Raw genomic sequence first — 18,057 nt, 5'->3', positions numbered from 1 at the left:
TTTCCACACCCAATTCCATTTTACAGCAGGCAAACTGAGTCTAAGACCATGAGCAGGGAAACCAGTGCTGACATTCTACTTCTTGAAGCACTACTCTTTACAAAGAGGCTATGGAGTTTTTCTTTTTGGTGGTGTTAGGGATTGAATCCATAGCTTGACACTCTACTGCTGAGCTACATACTCAACAAAGCCACCAATCATGAGGTGTGTTCCCGACTGGCTGAGCTACGGGGTGTCCTGCTTGTCTATGCCTGAGTAGTCACTCAGAAACCCTGGAGTGAATAATGACTATACACCCTCCACATACACACAAGCATGCATAGGGTGGATAGTAAAAACAAAGGCTTCCATCTTGATTTCGTAGGTTCTAGATAAAGTACCAGTGAAGATGGCCAAGGAAGGAAGGAATGAGTGATTATGCCTAATTAGGCATCTGTGGAATCCAATGAGCTGTACTATTACAAAGGGATCCACTTGCTCATTCAAGGAGAAGGGATTCCTGGGGAGTCCGCGCTGGCACAATGTTGCCCTCCGAGCTCACAGCACAGGACCCACTGCCCCTGGTGTTGCAGCCAGCATGCGCCCTTGCTGTTCAGCACACACTCTGCTATCTGGGCATCAAAGCTCCCTGGCTCCTGTGGAGTCAGTGGTCCGCAGGCCGGTGCTTCAGCCACACTCTGGAGTTTGCTAGACACACAGATCCTGGATCCCACTCTGCATGACTCAGTCTGACTCTGAGCATGCCATTTGCAAGTGCATTCACATTTGAGGAGCACTGACACAGGCCAGTGATTCTTCAAATTTGTGAAACATTAGTGTCACATGGGAATCTTAAACAGACACTCATTCTCACTCTCCCAAGTAAAACAAAACACCATTAAAATCAAAATCACTTTCCATGTGACTGGTACAGCTGCCCCCCCCCCTTTCTAACCACTCAAGTGATTATTACAACATACAAACAAGCCATGGACCAGTGCATTAGGCCTTACCTCCATGACCAAGTGGGGAAAACTCTTCCTGCCCTGACTACTTTATAAGGACAGAGAAAAGAACCACTGCAGGAGTCTTTCCGATACTCTAGACTGCAGCATTTCAGGTACCTGATGCTGCTGATGAGTGACTGAATCACTGAATACTCATTGAGGACCAAGCAGATGTCAGGCAGTAGACACACAGACACAAAGACAAAGGCACACAAGTGCACAAGTGTGGGAGGTGGAATCTCAGGGCAAGGGCAGGTACCACGGCTGTGTGGGGAGCTGGCTCCTAAGTCAGCCTGTGTGGTGGTCAGGACGGTGAGTGGCATCAGGAGAGCCCATGGTCTTGACTGAGCCCTGCGTTAGGGTCCTGATTTTCCTGCCACCTCGCATGGCTGGTGCCCTCTGAGAGAGTATGGACCTCAGTTCTGAGATCTAGAGTCTGGAAAGCAAGATAGATAGTTTCATTCCACAAGCTCATGCTGAGCATCTAAAGCCTGCTCTTATTCTAGATATTGTTAGTAAAAAAAAAAAAAAAGAAAAAAGAAAAAAAGAAACAACAAAACCATGTAATAAATAAATGAAACAGTTTACATTCATGTCTTCATGGAGACTGTGAGAGAAGAGAATCAGTAGGTACAATTAAAAAATAAAATAAAATAAATAAAATCCCACGTTCATAGAAACCCTGGCTCCTTATCTGCAGGACATAGGTCAGAGGAGCCCATCCTACGCATCAGCGGCAGCTCTCCCCTCTCACTCTGACACTCTCTACCCTGTCTCCCAGACCCCAATTGTCCTGTTCAATCTGGTCTCCCCATATCCGCCAGATGATGCGCCCAACACAAACTAAACCTTCCCATGTCCTCTGGCATTAATTCCCTTTCCCAGCCTGAAAGTTCCTGAGCAATCTGCTCCCTGCAGACCCTGCTGGTTTATCTGGCCCCATGTCTCCTCTTTGTTCCCTTCTCAACATGTCAATGCGCCTACTAAGTCCCTTTCATAGGACCCACAAGCACTTACTCTTCACATGCAATTTTCTTCTCCAATCCGTTTGCTTGGCTTTCTAGTGCTCATTTCTACAGCCTTAGCTTCAACACCAAATCTTCAGAGCAGAGGTGTTCATGGCCTCTTGGAATATTACTCTATCCTACTTCCAAACCATCTCACCCCATAGTTCATTAGCTTCACATCTCTCTCTGGAAAGGAAACAGACAGTTGCAACCCTCTATCTCTCCCCGACCTATAATTTCCATCACAGATTAATAGTCCGGGCCACATGGGCATCCCTGGTGTGCATCAAATACCATCAGCCAATACTTGCTTCTGAGCCTGTACACATCTATTTGATGTAAGGGATGCTGAGGCCCTTTCATCATCAGAAGAGGTAATTGGAACTTGGAAGCAGAAAGTTTAAGATCCAGAGACACAGGAACTCATGCAATCCTTTACTGAAAGCTCACAACTGGGGACAGGAAGTCGGAGCTGGAAGCCTGAGGTGGAGGGCTCAGTGCCCCCTTGCCTGAACAAGGCCTTCTCATCCTCATCCTGCCCACCCTCTTTCAAGCTGCAAGAGGACAAAAGACACCATTTACAGTCCCCCCAAGACAGTGATTAGTTAAAGGAAAAAAAGCAATGAATTATCCTTAAAAGCCCTCCAGCCTTACTAGCTTCCTTAAGGGCTTCAAGGAATATCAAAGGCTTAAGCCACCTAAAGTGCATTGACTGGACTAACCGGTTTGGAAGCTTTCTATTCTTGTCCTGCTTAATGAAAGCAGCAGGCTGCTTAAATGTACAGTAGAAATTTCTATATGGAAAAAGCAATAAAAATTATATTGGGACAGTCACACTAGCTGCACACATAGCAGGTGAGTGTCAAGGACAAGAATCTAAAATCATGCTTTATAACAGAATAAAAATCAATACTGCTAGAGAGTAAGGAAGAAAAACATTCCTTTTCTGGTTTAACTGGATGAAAAATACAGAAATCCAGCTACATATATACATATTAAAGCTATAAGCCTAGTGTATTCAAAAGGAGCCAACTGCTTATTTGAAACTTCCAATTAAATGAGAAAAGCAAAGATTATACAAGCAAATACCACAAACAAAAACAAAACAGTCCCATGTATCCAGCATGAAGAGACAGATTAAGGTAGAGGTGCCAGAGGCGAAGACCAGCGTGGCATCAACTACTGGGCTATGTGCAGAAGGACCAGCTCACAATGACTGGTCCTGCTGCTGTGTTCCCATCTGCTCCAATTTTAAAGACAGAATGTATCACATGATTGGCAGACTTAAAAATTAAGTGCATACTGATAGGCCAAGATTCGACTTCGATATTTTACTGCTTTGTGCTTTAAAAGGGGAGACAAGTGTGTTTCATTAGCAAGTGTTCCCTAGATTTTAAGGGCAAAAATAATTCTCAGAAAATGCACACGGTATAAATCACTCTATAAAATTTCCATCAATTTTCCCTTCAAACTACTCTAGGTCATATTTCAATTCTATTGAAGTTCCCAAAGTGCTGTTATTTCAGTCAAAATTGTCACATTCTTCTGAAAAACAATTTAGATTTAACAGGAAAAAGGAGACTGCAAATGCCATAAATTCCTGACAAATTCAGTAGTGGTATGAGTGCACAATTAATTTTCAGAAGGTCAGTGTGAAGAGCCTGAAAAATCAATGAAAATCAGGAAAAAATAAGCTTTTTGAGGGTCAGGCCCATGTCTTAGGCCAACTTATGCCCCAGGATTTATGCCTATTAAATAATCAAAATATTAAATGACTTCATGATTAGTGATATTTGCTGCAATTGAACCAGAACTTCAAGTAGATAATACATATAAATCTTAAAGTAGCATCTTCAAATGGCATAAAGACCCCCCCAGATAGTACCCTCTCTTTTGTTGGTAGTATAAAATGTCATGGAGAGATAAAATACACAGCCCCATTGCCTGACTAGAAAAATATTAATGAAGACACATATTTGCTTTTGCTTTTGGGTTTGTGTTTTTTTTTTTTTTTTTGGCAGAACTGGGGATTGAACTCAGGCCCTTGTGCTTGTCAAGGAAGTGCTTATCCTACTGAGCCATCTCCCTGGCCTAAGACACATATTTGTAGTCATGGATAATAAAATTTTCTCACATTTTAATTTTCAACCTAACCACAATGACTTGAAAAAATTCTGAGTTCAGTCTGGATTGATACATTTTTCTAAAACACAACAGCCCAACAGGATAAACAATTGACAGTTGTCCAGCCTGTATTAAGGATGGCCTGAAGGAAAAGTCTCCATGCTGAGTCAGTGAAAGGATTACGGATATGTAGTCAACATGACACAGAAATCCATGGTCCAGCCAAGGAGGGGGGCTGCAGGGAGAGGAAGGAAAGAAATCAAAGAAATGGAAAATTAAGAAGTAAAGGCTAAGAGAATGCATCATTGCGCACAACCACAACTAACACGAGGGTGTCCAGAAACAGCAAGACTTACTGAGATAAGATAGAAGGCCACATAGGCAAGGCGATGAGTGGCTCAGAGGTAAAGCCTAAGCCTTGCAGCTCACGAGGTGGGTGTGAGCACTCCAAACTTCTGTTAGCATTTTCTTTCCCAGTGCCATGGAATGGAAGTGTTTCTAACCCAAAGATTCACTTGGAGTGAAAATTCTCATGAATATTCATGAGCACTGCATTAAGTGGGAAATGTCTCTCAGTAAACGTTAACATGAAGAAATAGAGTGTAGTGTATTTTTAACAGATAGTTAAAAGGCACAGTCACTCTAAGTTTAATCAGAAACTATGAATAGCCAACTGTTTGCAGCCTGGGCAGAGAGGGCTGGAGCTATGGTGCCTTCAATTCTGTAATGCTGGCTTGCTTCTTTGAACCTCACCCCCATCCCCGGGGCACATGGATAAATGTCTGATACTCAGTTCTGGCCTGTAAAATGGGAACAGTCACGGCTCTTCCTTGGGGAATTTTTAGAGAATTTACTGGGTTAACACTTTCAAGTGCTAAAGACAGTGCCTTGTACTATGATCACACTCAATACATATTTATTTTTCTTATGATAGTGGATTATTTGAGGGAGCAAGTCAGAAAATACAGGCCTTCACTTAGATGTGTTTATATTAATTTTGTCTTTAGTTGCACCTGAAATTCTAGAGGTTGGCATAAATATCCTTTCAGTTAATGAAGATAAACAATGAAAAGGCCAAGCAAGGCTTAAAGATCTGAAAATGAGACACATTAATTAAATTATTGTGAATGCAAGTCGAGACAGCAAAAGATGAATAAATCATGATTTCTTTTTTAAATGCTGGACAGTTGTTTAATACAAGGATTCTCGACTTCAATGTGGATTGAGCTATCTGTTTTGGTGGAATGGGGAAGAATGAAAACAAGTGGGAGGGACTTTGCTAGTCTGCTCCTCTTCCAGTCCTTTGTCGGGTACATTAACTTCACATCCAGAATGCTCCTGGCTCAAGTGTTTAGATCCAGCCTTGGTGCACACTGCAAGCTTCATCTCTTACCTGCCTCTCTCCACTGAAAGGAAGTGATGGGCTTTTTTGGAGGGTTTGATCAGCATCCTAGAGAAAAGGATGCTTTTCACTGGTCTGAAAGAATAAACCGCTGGACCCTGCCAGGAGAAGCAAGGCAGGATGAGCCGCACCACAGACCAGAGCTCTCAGTCTCATGCTGGCCTTCTGTTGAGACAGGACTGGGGAAGGTCTGCCAAGGCTTTCTACAGATTCTCACTGAGGACTCTGCCTGCAACCTCTGCAGGTGCCTCTCTGGAGAAAGATGATTAACTCCGGGGGCTCCTGTTCTCGTCAGGGCAGAGAAGAGTCACCATGGCCTTCTGAACCACACTGATAACGGTGGACTAGAAACAACAGTGCTGAAATGTCACTGCAGAAGTCCTTGCTGAGTGCTTGGCTTTCCTCCTTGTCCATGCCTGGGATACTTAATAATGCAAATACTCCAGAAGGCTCAAATTGAATATCCATTCCTTCCCCATACACTAACCAAATCTGACTGTGGGACAAGATTAACAAACATGGTTTTGGCCAAAAGAAATGGTCTGTGCACCCAACACAAAGACCAACACAGTTAGTCGCCTTCTGCAAAGCACTCGCATGATCACTGTCTGAAGCAGTGTCATTCCAACAGCTCCTACCAGATACTAACAACACAGATAGAGTACACTGATTTAGGCAATAATATTTTTATTAAAATAAATGCTAATGACTTCAACAACCTCCTGGTTTAGAAGCTGAGGTGGCTCCTGCCCCTTGTACATTTTCTAGAAGACATGAGCTTTTAAGAAACTAGTTTTTTTGGGTCAGGGATATAGATCAGTGGTGTAAGCACCTGCCTGGCAAGTGCAAGGTCCTGAGTTCAATCCCCAGTACTGCAAAAACAAACTACTTTTTGTTGGTTACAACGGCCCAGCCTATCACCCCAGTACTGAAAATGGCCGAGGAAGATCACAATCTGGGCCCTGCCGGGGATGCCGAGTGACAGGTTGGCACAATATAAAATCATTAGGGCTGGGGATGTAGCTCAGCAGCGCAGAGCTAGGGTTTGATCCCTAGTACCACAGAAAACAATAAAAAGCCAAAATGTCAAAACCCCCTAATCTTAAAACTACCTATCAATATGAGAATAGTGATGTTTGCTGTAATTATATACATTTTTGAATTGATTAAAACAGAGGTTATACTCGTAAGTGAAAAAAATCAGACCCACATGTGTAAATATCGGTCTCCCTAGTGTAAGAACCTGAAGGAGTAAAGGATCTGAAAGATAAATACATACTGTGAAAGGGGATGACAGTGGGCAAAGGGAAGGAATAACTAGGACAAGGGCAAGGAGAAAAGAAAGAAAAAACAGAAGTGGAAAACATCATGTATGTATACACACGAGATAGCTAAGATGATTATAGTATTAGTTTCTATTTGCTTATTGAAAGGAGCAGTTAATGCTTAACATTTTTTTAAATGTATTTAGTACAGGGTCTACAGGGTCTCAGTACATAGATGGGACTTGCACTGATTCTCCTGTTTTCAGCCTCCCAAGCGCTGGGATTACAGACGCACACCACCACTCCCAGTCTCAATTGCTGTTTCAATGTGCCCCAGGGGTGGGGCCAGCACAGCAGGCCTAGGGATCAACCCCCAGCCCTTGAGCCTGCTTACAGGTGCTTTAATCCACTGAGCTATTTGGCTGGCCCTTTATTCTCTTTAAAATAAATACATAAATAAAAATTACATGTATATTGTCTCATAAATGCAGTTTTATAGGCAGTCATAACCTACATTTTTAAATTGGTCCACAGAGAACAGAGGCTAAAGGATCCCTCTCTGCTGCCTCCTGTTCCCTACCTTCTTTTATCCCACTACCTAGAAAAGCAAAGCAACGTCCCTGAAATAAAGGCAACACATTGCACAAAACACCTTATCTGCAAAATCTCACTTCACAGAACTGTTCTCTGGTGGTGGAACTTTTTATCATCCATGGGCCAGGGATACAGCTCAGTGGCATAAGGCTCTGTCTCAATTGTCCTACTAGATGGCATAAAAAAGGAAAAGACATAGATCAACGGTGATGTGGATGAAGTTACTCTATGGATCTGGGTAAACCAGGTTCCCCCATTCTCTGGAATATGGGCTTCCTGGTCATTGCTGACCTTGTTCCGATTTCATCCTGTGACAGTCTCATTTACTTCCTGCTAGTGTACTCTGGGTGCTTTCAGGACAGCTGGACCACTCCACTTTGCAACCACCATGCCTCATCCTGTCTGTCGACACATGCTCAGGACACACATAGGATGTTAAGGCAGAGAACTCACACTTGCCTAGCCCCTCGGTTAGATAAAAATGCGGCAGTAATTAACAAGAAGGACAGAGAGCAGAGCTGCAAGCCCTTCTTGGAGTAGTTAGATCGTGAAGACATCCTCATCTAGAGAAGATGAAAGAAGGAGCTACCTGACACACAGCCCTCTTCAGTCTGACCTTCTATTGGAAATCTGATCATTACAAAGGAAACTGAAGGTTGTTATTTGGGAAGCAAGCACTTGCCATCGGAGCTGTTGGTTAATTGTGAGTGACCAAGGAGGTAGCACACATATCTTGATTTAATGAAAACCAATCTTTTCATTGGACCACATGGCCAACCTTCTTCCCTAGACCATTTCAGGGTTTGATGCTATCTGCTGGTGCCACCCTTCCTCTTCCTGCGTCAGTATCCTGCAATGGCTGGAAGGAGACAGTCCCAACTCATATCCATCTAAGTCGTGTTTTTTCAAACCAAATATATGAGCACTATCTCTAATTCCTCTAATTTCCATTACTGAAATGCAGCATTGTGCAGTAACACCTGATCTCTACAGCTCTTACCTCTTCCCTGGTATACTGGTCGATATACTGTGTCAACCTGAGACGTTTACAAGTTTAATTAAGTGACTAAGGAGAGAGCCAGGGTTCTTACTCTATAAACATCCTCAACTTGTGCACGAGGAGGACATGGACACTATGTGAGTTCTACACTCCCACCCCAAGGTAGCCTGCCTATGATATAAGGAGGGGGAGAGAGACAGCTGTGGCTCCTCCCTTTGCTCTTTGCTGCTTTCTGCCACCATGAACTGCTGCCCTCTGCCACATGCCAGTCTTAGAGCCAGCTGAGTATGGACTGAAACCTCAACAAACTGTGAGCTAAATAAACCTTTCCTACCTGAATTCTGGGTGTTGTGTATTTTGTCCCAGCAACAAGAGACACCCTCCATGTATTCTCTTTCCAATATGTCATGGATGACCCAATAGAGCAGTGTTCTCCTAGCTCGGCTCTCTATTGACAGTCTCTATTTTTGTTCCATAGTTGTTTTTCTAAAGCATCACTTTAACAGGTCATCTTCATGCTGTGCTACTGCAAAATGAATCCTTGGTAAACAGAGATTTCAAGTCACCCTGCAGTCCCAAATAGAAATTTAGCCACTGGTAGGCACTGTAGCATCTTCTTACCTTTTTTATTTTTAAAATTGTGTTCCAGCTACACTGGCTCCATTGCTGTTCCACAAATAGGAAAACCAGCTCTCATCTCAGTCTTTGTGCTTTCTGTCCCCTTTGCTTGGGACAAGCTTACACTAGGAAATTTTGCTTTACTTCGTGTTTTTCCCAAAGGCTACCTCTTCAAACCACTATATCAACATAAAACAAACAGTTTCAGTTACTTTTGCTGGGATAGAATACCTGACAGGCAAAATTGAGGGAAAGGTTTATTTAGCTCACAGTTTGTGGAAGTTTCAGTCCATACTTGGCTGGCTACCAGGCAGAGCGGAACATGGCAGAGGGCAGCAGTTTATGGAGACATTAAACAGCAAAACAGCAAGAGCAAAATGGGAGGAGCAGTGGCAGGGGCGAGAGCAAGCCTCTCTCTCTTCCCTATATTGCATTCAGACTATCCACTCTGGGGGTGTGCAGCACTCACACCCATAATCCCAGCATTGGATCATGAATTAATCACCAACTCTAGAAGCCTGCACCCTATGACTGCATGAGGCTCTGAGGGGACAATTAGGCACAAACCATAACACCTATCTTGTCATTTTCTACCTCAGTTAGTTTGCAACAGTCCTAGTTAGTACTTGGTAGCCCATCCTGGAGCTGCCTTCCTATGTATGGGTTAACTGTTTTTCCTGGCAGCTACATAGACTGGACTGGTGTCGGATTTGCTCATTTTGTATGTTACATGTCTGGCATGTGGTAGATGCTTTGTAAATATTTATGGAATTAACTCTACAAATAAGGCAAGATGCTTGGTGTTCAGAGAGATAAAATCAAGAAGACATTGATGTCCACGTGTAAGAAACCATTCTACAGTTGACTTTCACCCAGTTAATAGGAAATATTCCTTTCCCAATTCATCATCCTGATCTGCAGAAACCATCAGCCTCCAGATCATGCTGCCCTTAAACCACAATACTTATCAAAAGTGGGTATTATTTCCCTAAGTCCTCCTTCACTCCTTGTACTATAAATCCTTGGCAAAGCAGAGATAGCATATTCAACTTTGTGTCTTTCAGACTCAGAGGCTTTGGCATGACATTCAAATCCTACTGCATGAACAGGGGAATACATAAAGTTCTGTGGGAGTATGGAGAAAAGGCAGACCACCTCTGAGGATAATATTTGAACTTTTCTACAATGAGGAACAGCTGAAGGTTTTGAAGGGAAAAGCCTCAAGAACCAATCTCTGCTATAGGAAACTGCTAGGCCCCCGCATGGGAGGGACTCTCTGTAGCCTTGGAGCAGGAAGGGAGGTAATCATCTAACACTTTATATTATGTCTGGCATTATTGTGAAATAAAACGCAAATTTAGACAACAGGAATTTATATAGTGAGCACATTGCCTAATGTCCAGTTTATCAAGTTTTCCTACGCTTTCTTTGCCTCAGATTGCTTTTGAAAAGCCCAAAGATCACAAATATAAGCGCTCAAGTCTTGAAGTCTAAAACTCTGTCATATGAATTTGGCTAAATTACATTTTGTAGCTACAAAATCCCTAAGTCTTGCTATCAAATCTCTGACTACGCAATCTGTTAATCAGTGAACAACTGACTTTTAGTATCTCTTGCTATTTAAATTCCAGCATTTGGCTTCTAAGGGTGGATAGAAAGGGACTCATGTGGTTGACTTTCACTAGACATTGGCTGCCAATAGTAACTTTCCAAGAAGGAACAGTTGACACACATCCTGTATCTCTGCTGGAGCTGCACAAATCATGTCTGTTGCATTTGCAAGATAGTAGAGCAATCTTTTTTGGAATAAATGATGCTCCTCCATTCCCAAGGCTGCTGCCTGCTGATGCACACCATCAGGAAGACAGATGTTTCTATTTGTTTCTGTCGTGGTGATGGGTTATGTCAAACTCTCCTCCCCTCCCTGCCCTGCCTCCCTTGGAACTGACAGCATTCATTTGCTAAATAGACAGCAGGACCTGGAAGCCACGCCAATAGACAGCTGTTAGAGAGGCAATGGAGTGTATACCACGTGGCATCAACCCATTGGAAAGCTGCACACAGGGGCCTGATGAGTGACTGGACTTCCAAGCTCACCCAGGGATTATGGGAAGAACCACAGATAACCACCACAATGGAAAGGGCTGGTCCCAGTTATCCACACTTATTTGTTTTCTCTTGTCCCTCTGTATCCCCGATCTTAAGGTAAAGCCAAGGAAAATAATCATAGGATTGTGGGATATTAGCAATTGGGCAGTTCATCTTCCTGATTTTACAGAGGAAGCAAACAGAAGCCAAGGAGAACAACAAAGTATCAAAGCTTCAGAACGTATTAGTAACAGAACCTTGTTACCTAGCACCCACGTTTTTTTCTTAACCTACTTAGTGAAAAATAGAGGAATTAAATTTTAAATTTCTTCAATGTAAGTCCTTAAATTTTTAAGAAGGGCCTGTCTTCATTTGAAATTCTGTTAATTTTTCATTTGGCAAGATGAGCAAATAAATCACTGTGATGCAACATAAAATTTCTGCACAAGACAGTGAGCTCCCTCCAGAAGCCTGGAATACACTTAGTAACACAGGCACCGGACAGTGCTAAGCAGCATCCAGGCCCAGTTAGGGCCTTCAGCGCCTAACTTCTCCCGGCTGAACACAAGACGTAAAGATGCAAACCCTGGATCAGTGACTTTCAGAATTCAAATTTCTAGGGTTTGAAAACCAATCTTCTAGAATAGATTCTACAGATTTATGCCTGTAGGCCTAACATGCCTCTCTATAAGCTTTCCTTGTTTTTCTCTGTACTAATATTTTCCCTATGCAATAATTTTGTTGTAGGCACCCTGAGTTGGACAGAAATGGTATAGGTGACAGGTCTCAGCCCAAGTTCAAACAGCTAAATTATCATGGCCCTGACACAACCTGGCTGAAGCCCCACAATAGTAGCTTATCTTCCCATGAAGATAAGCTTCCTCTTCCTTCCCCACTCCAGCCCTGGATACAACTTCCTTTTACCTTCGCCATCCACACAAGGGAGAATCCAATCAGCTCCGTGTGTGCCACTGAACTCACCCCTATCAAAAGTCCATAAAGTCTTCGCCTTCCGGTCTCAAGTCAGAGGAGCGCCCCACCACCCTGCACTTGATCCTCTCCTTGTCTTCAGGCTTAATAAAGGCTTCCCCCCACCTTTGTTTCTGCTTCTTTGTCATGCCACTGCTGAAAAAACCTAACAATAGGCAGTCAGCCAGGGCTAGGCCTCAAAGAGACAACATGGAACACAAGATGACTTTGCCACCGTGGGAGAGACAGGCACTCCACTGTGGGCCAGACCTCGGGACAAAAGAGTAGACAAATGCAAGCGCATACTTCCCTAGGGTGGGCATCAGGGCTTGATATTCTATGTAGGTATCAGTCACCTTGAAGAATCCAGGAAGAGTCAGTGACCCACAGGAAAAGTCCCTGCTCTATGTTCATACCCTCTTGCTACATAACTCACTTTCCCATACGATCTCAACTTAATCAATTTTGCCTGAGCAATTGATCTTACTGGTGGACCAGAGTTTTGTCCCACCTCATGTGCAAGTGCCCATGTTTTCCACCTTAGACCTACCTCACCTCATGGTATTTGCTCTATAAAAATCCTTGGGAAAGACAAGTTCCTTGGCAATCCACTCGGGTCCCCTTCTGTCCCTCTCTCAGACTCAAGCTTTCTTTCCCCCAGTAAATATATTCTGCTCTTAACCTCCATTTTTCCTAAAAATGCATTCTTTGGTTTTAAAGAACACAAACTTGTCCCAAGCACCTTTCAGTTTGGGAGTTTCATTCTCTTATAACAATTTGAACCCAATATATTGTCATTTCTTTCAGGGTTTCAAGAAAATCCAACGATTCTGTTTTATAGGATCAGGGCAGCAGTGAGGACATGGCTTCCCCTTATGTAGCATCAACTCTCCAGTTCAACTCCTCCTCTGTCCTGCCTTACATTACTAGTCTGGTGCCTATAGGTGGCTGGCTGTGTGACCTTTGCTCTAACCCAGCCTATAGTGCTATAGTGGATGTATTTGTTGTGCAAGAGACACCTGGCTTGCTGAGCCATATTTTTTTCCACCTTTCACATCTGCCAGATCACCCAATAGGAATCTAACTCTTGCAAATGTAATTATTAAAGAAAAAATATTTTAAAGTAGGTAGGAAGGTGCTAGATTGAGTGAAGGAAAAAATAGGTTGGATTTAAAGAGTTTGGACCTAGATACAAATTCTGACTTGATTGCTTAATGTCAAGTATGGACTATTTGCCTAATCTCCTTTGGACTTAGTTTTCTCGTCTCTAAAATGAGAATAACATAGATTTCTCCTTTTAGTATTGCCTGGGGAGACAGAATCCAAAAAGCACATCAGGAGGGAAAAGGCCTATGCTAAGAAATTCACTCATGGTCACTGCGAAGAGTAGGCAGGCAGGCAGGCAGGCAGGCAGATAAACAGCTTTCGTAGAAGGCTGGCCCAGAAGTAGAGTTTATTTAACCTTGTGAAGCCTGTGAATCTGCAAGCTCTTGGAGCCTTCATGCAGAAACAAACTACAGAGCCTGCAAGTGAGTAAATATTTGTGTGCTGTGAGCTAGGCTTGCCTTCTGTGGCATCCAAGCTGCCACTCCACACAGATGCCCGGGATGAGGGAGGGAGGAAAGGAGGAAGCCTACAGGCAAAAATAGCAAAGAGCTGTGCGCATTGAATTAAACTAATGCCCTCCATCCAGATTTAGCTTTGGAAAGCCATAAATAAGAGAAGCTGTGGGCCAGAGCATAGGCTGTGAATCATGCCTGCATAACACCAGGGATAACTGAGTAGGCGAGGGGGGGGGGTGTCCAAGTTTCCTTAGGCTCTCCGACTTCTTTAGCCCACACAAGCCTTGCATGAGTGTTTCCCCCCATGGAGCAGAGGGTGGCAGGAAGATGAGGAGCAGCTTTCTTGCTGAACTGGCGAGCTGCCATCCCCTGTCAGATGGCTGTAGATCAGGCTGTCATGCAGCCTTTTATGTCTTTCAAGATGTCACATGGCTCAGGGTGCCCAATATCACGGGATAAACCGGGTTTCAACAAACTAAGCACAGCTAGGCTTCCAGGTTACCAGCGCAGAGGGACAGCTAGGTTCTTGGAGTGGATCTCATCAGAGCTCGAATCAAGCCCTTTCACACGCAGGCAGCTCCATCCTGACCCCGACCATGCAAGCTTCCCTCAATCCAAATCACTCCAGACCCCATTCTGATACTTTAATGTGCAGCATTTTAAAGAGAATTGCTTCCGCTGTCCTGACTTTCTCTGAAAGGCGAGATCACAGGCTCCCTCTCATCGGTTCCCATGGTCACATTAAGAAAGTCAGCAGCAAGATGCAGACTTCTTTAACGTCTGCCAAAGAGAGATGGAGTCTTCTTTTGATCCTCCCACCATCACTAAGATAGCACGTGAATGGGGATGACAGCAGGTATCTTACATTTGTCCATGAACAATCAAGACTGGGTAGCACTGGGCCTTTACTATCCAGCAGTTTCAGCAATGGCTGCTGCTCCACATGCAGGCTGCAGATGCATCTACGCAGTACAAATGAGAAATCGGGCCGATGACACACTCTCCGGGTTTTGCCTCTCACCACTGAGCCCACCCCCAGGCAGCAGCAGGCAGGCCTTTCACGCTTCTTCAAACTTGCTCAACCTGTTTCTGGCTTTCTCTAGTGGGAGTGCTGCAAGCCCCATCTCTGCAAAGCTGGATTCACCCACTCAGAGAGCTCTTCCCTGATCATTAAACCAAAATCAGTTCCCAGGAAGCCATAGTTTAGAGAACACTGATCCTACCACAGACTGGGACCAGGCACCTGGGTTCAAATTCTGACTCTATTGCTTGTGACCCTGGGGGATGTACTGATCCTCTGTGCCTCAGTCCCGAGTATACCTGAGCTTAAGGGAAGGGTCTCATCCTGCTCCATGCATGAAAGGCATTGATACTGAGGAGGGGGCCTGTTGCATATCAGCACCAAGATGCCCAATACTGCCTGCAGCTTCACTAGAAATACTGTGAGTCCTGACTGGTTATCTTCTCCCACCAATATTCAAGAGAGCAGAGAGGAACCTTGTAAGTTCTAGCCCAAGTTTTTATCACCAGTTTCTAGCACCAAGAGCAATATTTGATTCACAACAGATTCCAAGTGTTTGTCAATTAAATGAATAATATCCAAGTGGTGCTTTTAACGTAACTTTTTGTTTCTGTTTCCCATTTGCAAAATGTCTACTTCCCTGTGTCCTATTATCTGTCTTGCTCTTTAACTTATTGGACTTCTTATATGAGAAGTCATGCAATATGTGACCTTCTAATTTATTTTACTTCACATTACGATGTGTGACACACGGGTACCAATGTACCACATATACACGCATGTGCCTAACACAAGGTGCACACAGTGTAGTCATGATATGCTGCACACAGGTGCTAATAAAAAATAAATTTAAAATAATACAATGGCTTCTATGGAACTGGCGTTAGCCACCTAAATGCGAAAGTCAGGTAGCAAATCGGGGATATGACAACAAATAAGAGTAGCCCTGTCAGCGCAGTATACAGTTCCACAAAAGGTATATAACTTATACAAGGGATCTGATTTGATTCTGTTAGCACTTTTTTTTTCTTTTTTTTCTTTTTTTTTTTGGGTCAGGGATCAATAGTCTGGAAAACTTTCATGATGCTATCCAGCTCTAGAGGAGTTCATTCAACAAACACTGCAGCTTAGAGACCAATGCATTCTTGCAAAGGATTTTTACAAGAGGGGATAGCCAGGCTCAGCCTTTAACAATCAGGTAAAGGAGGAGGAGGCGGAGGGGGATGGGACTCCAGGTGAGACTGCAGAGGTAGGGGGAGGGGCTGTGGCCTGCAGGTGTCTAACTCGTCAAGCGTAGAATGCTTGTGTGCCCCAGCATGCACACTCTCCTAGGAGTGTAAAGGGGCAGATTCTTTAAAAGCCCTAAATATTAAAAAGACCATGCATGCCCACATGAGATTCAAAATAAAAACCTTATTAGCAAAACTTACATTAAGTTGGCACTGAAATAGGCAGACTTCTGCAACTGAGCAAAAGGCTTCTAGCGGGTGCATTAAAGTTTAGAAGCTTGAGCCTTATGTGGAGAAAACTGTAGACTTGGATTTGAAAGAGGAAGGATGGCAGTGGTGGATAAATTACAGGATGACAAAAATTGAGGTTCAGAAGCCTATCAGAAGCTATTGGGAAGGTTTCTGAACGCAACACCAGCAATGATAGTAAAGATGGAGTAAATAAATTGAAGGAATAAAAGACAGACCTACCAGGGTTTACTAGCAAGAGAAGAGACTCAAAGGAAAGTACTCAGATTCTCTCACTGCACAGGTGATGGTGCAGTTCACAGGTGGAATCTTTGATCTGATAGCACAGGAAAGGGGCACTCCACCCTGCTGGCTCCCCAGAGACAGCTCTTCTTCCTATCAAGTCTGCAGCCTGCCCCATCCCTTCCAGCAGCCACTGTTCAAACTGGATATCTTAGTTATCTTTCTAGCTATTGAGACAAAATACCTGATACCCAAAGTTAAAGGATGAAAGGTATATTTAGCTCACAGCCTGTAGAGGTCTTAGTCCATAACCAAGGCAGGGTGGCAAACCTCAGGGGAATCACAGAGGAGAAGTAGTTCATGGCAGGCAGAAGGTAGGAGAGCAGCAAACCAGCAAGCAGCAAGCCACTGCAGCATCCCTCTTTCTGTCCCTGGTATTCTATCCAGGAGCCCACCCCCATCCCCTGTAGAGCAGTTAGCACTCATACCCAGCATCACGTCCTTAGTTCTAGTATCACACACTGGAGATCAAACCACCTCTGTAAGGTTTCAACTATGACCACATGAGGCTTTGGGAGAATACCTAGATAGAACCTGTAACATTGGTTATTTATATTTAATTCATTAAAATTAAAGGGTCATTGCTTCGGTCACATCAGCCCCATTTCAAGAAGTCAACAGTTCCAGAGAGGGTAAAAAGATCTGCTGGGCAGAGCCACACCATCCATCACCAGCTGCGTCAGGTGAGGCCACCACACACTATGCCACCATCTTTCCATCAATTCCATCCAATAAATAGTCCAGTGACTCCACATACTTATATTTTCTCTTCCTTTTCAATCCAAAAGATATCAGCCACTTCTGAGGAAGGAATTTCTATCCGCCTATAAGTGGAAATTAGATGCATAAATGTTTTAAAAGAAAGTATGGTAGATTTAGAAACCAAGTCCTTGAAATTTCTCAGTGTTATATAAGATGAAATTAGGCTGGTGATAAACAAGCTGAAACATATTAATGTCAATAGCGAGTAATTTTTACTTTAGTGCATGGTGATGCACATGGGTCTAGTTTTACTCTTTGCCATGTGGAGAGCTAGTTTTTCCAGCACCATTTATTAAACAGGCTATCTTTCTTCCAGTGAACATGTTCGGCCCCTTTGTCAAAGATAAAGTGGCTAGGTATGTCCGTAGTTATGTCTGCATCTTCTAAGAAATCTGTTCCATTGATCCTCAGGTCAGTTTTTTGCACTAGTACCATGCAGATTTTATCACAGTAGCTTTGTAGTATAATTTTAAGTGAGGGATTATGATGCCTCCTGCCTTGGCTTCATTGCCCAAGATTCTTTTGCTACTTTTGATCTCTCCTATTTCCAGATGAATTTTAGGAATCTCTTTTCTAAATCTGTGAAGTATGCTAATGGTATTTTGACCAGGATTGCATTGATCTGTATCATGGTTTTGACAGTATGACCATTTTGACAATGTTGGTTCTTCCTATCCATGAGCAAGGAATATATTTCCATTTTCTGATTTCCTCTTCGATCATGTTTTTTTTTCAGAGTAATGTAATGTTCACTAAATAGATCTTTTACTTTGTCAGATTGATTCCTACATATTTTATTTTATTTTGGATGTTACTGTGAAATGTGTAGTTTTCCTAATTTCTCTCTCAGTCTGTCTGTTGTTTGTGTACAAGGAATGTTACTGATTTTTTTAATGTAT

At 43.2% G+C, this 18,057-nt stretch overlaps 1 protein-coding gene across 1 annotated transcript in view; it reads right to left on the bottom strand.

Annotated features, from left to right (window-relative positions):
- Adamts18 (ADAM metallopeptidase with thrombospondin type 1 motif 18) overlaps window positions 1–18,057 on the bottom strand; it is a 152,391-nt gene that overhangs the window by 88,696 nt on the left and 45,638 nt on the right. The window lies entirely within an intron of this gene.

This window comes from Octodon degus, unplaced genomic scaffold (assembly GCF_000260255.1).
Source record: "Octodon degus isolate 3935 unplaced genomic scaffold, OctDeg1.0 scaffold00011, whole genome shotgun sequence".
Taxonomy (NCBI): Eukaryota; Metazoa; Chordata; class Mammalia; order Rodentia; family Octodontidae; genus Octodon; species Octodon degus.
This window is presented reverse-complemented; position numbering and strand designations above follow the sequence as displayed.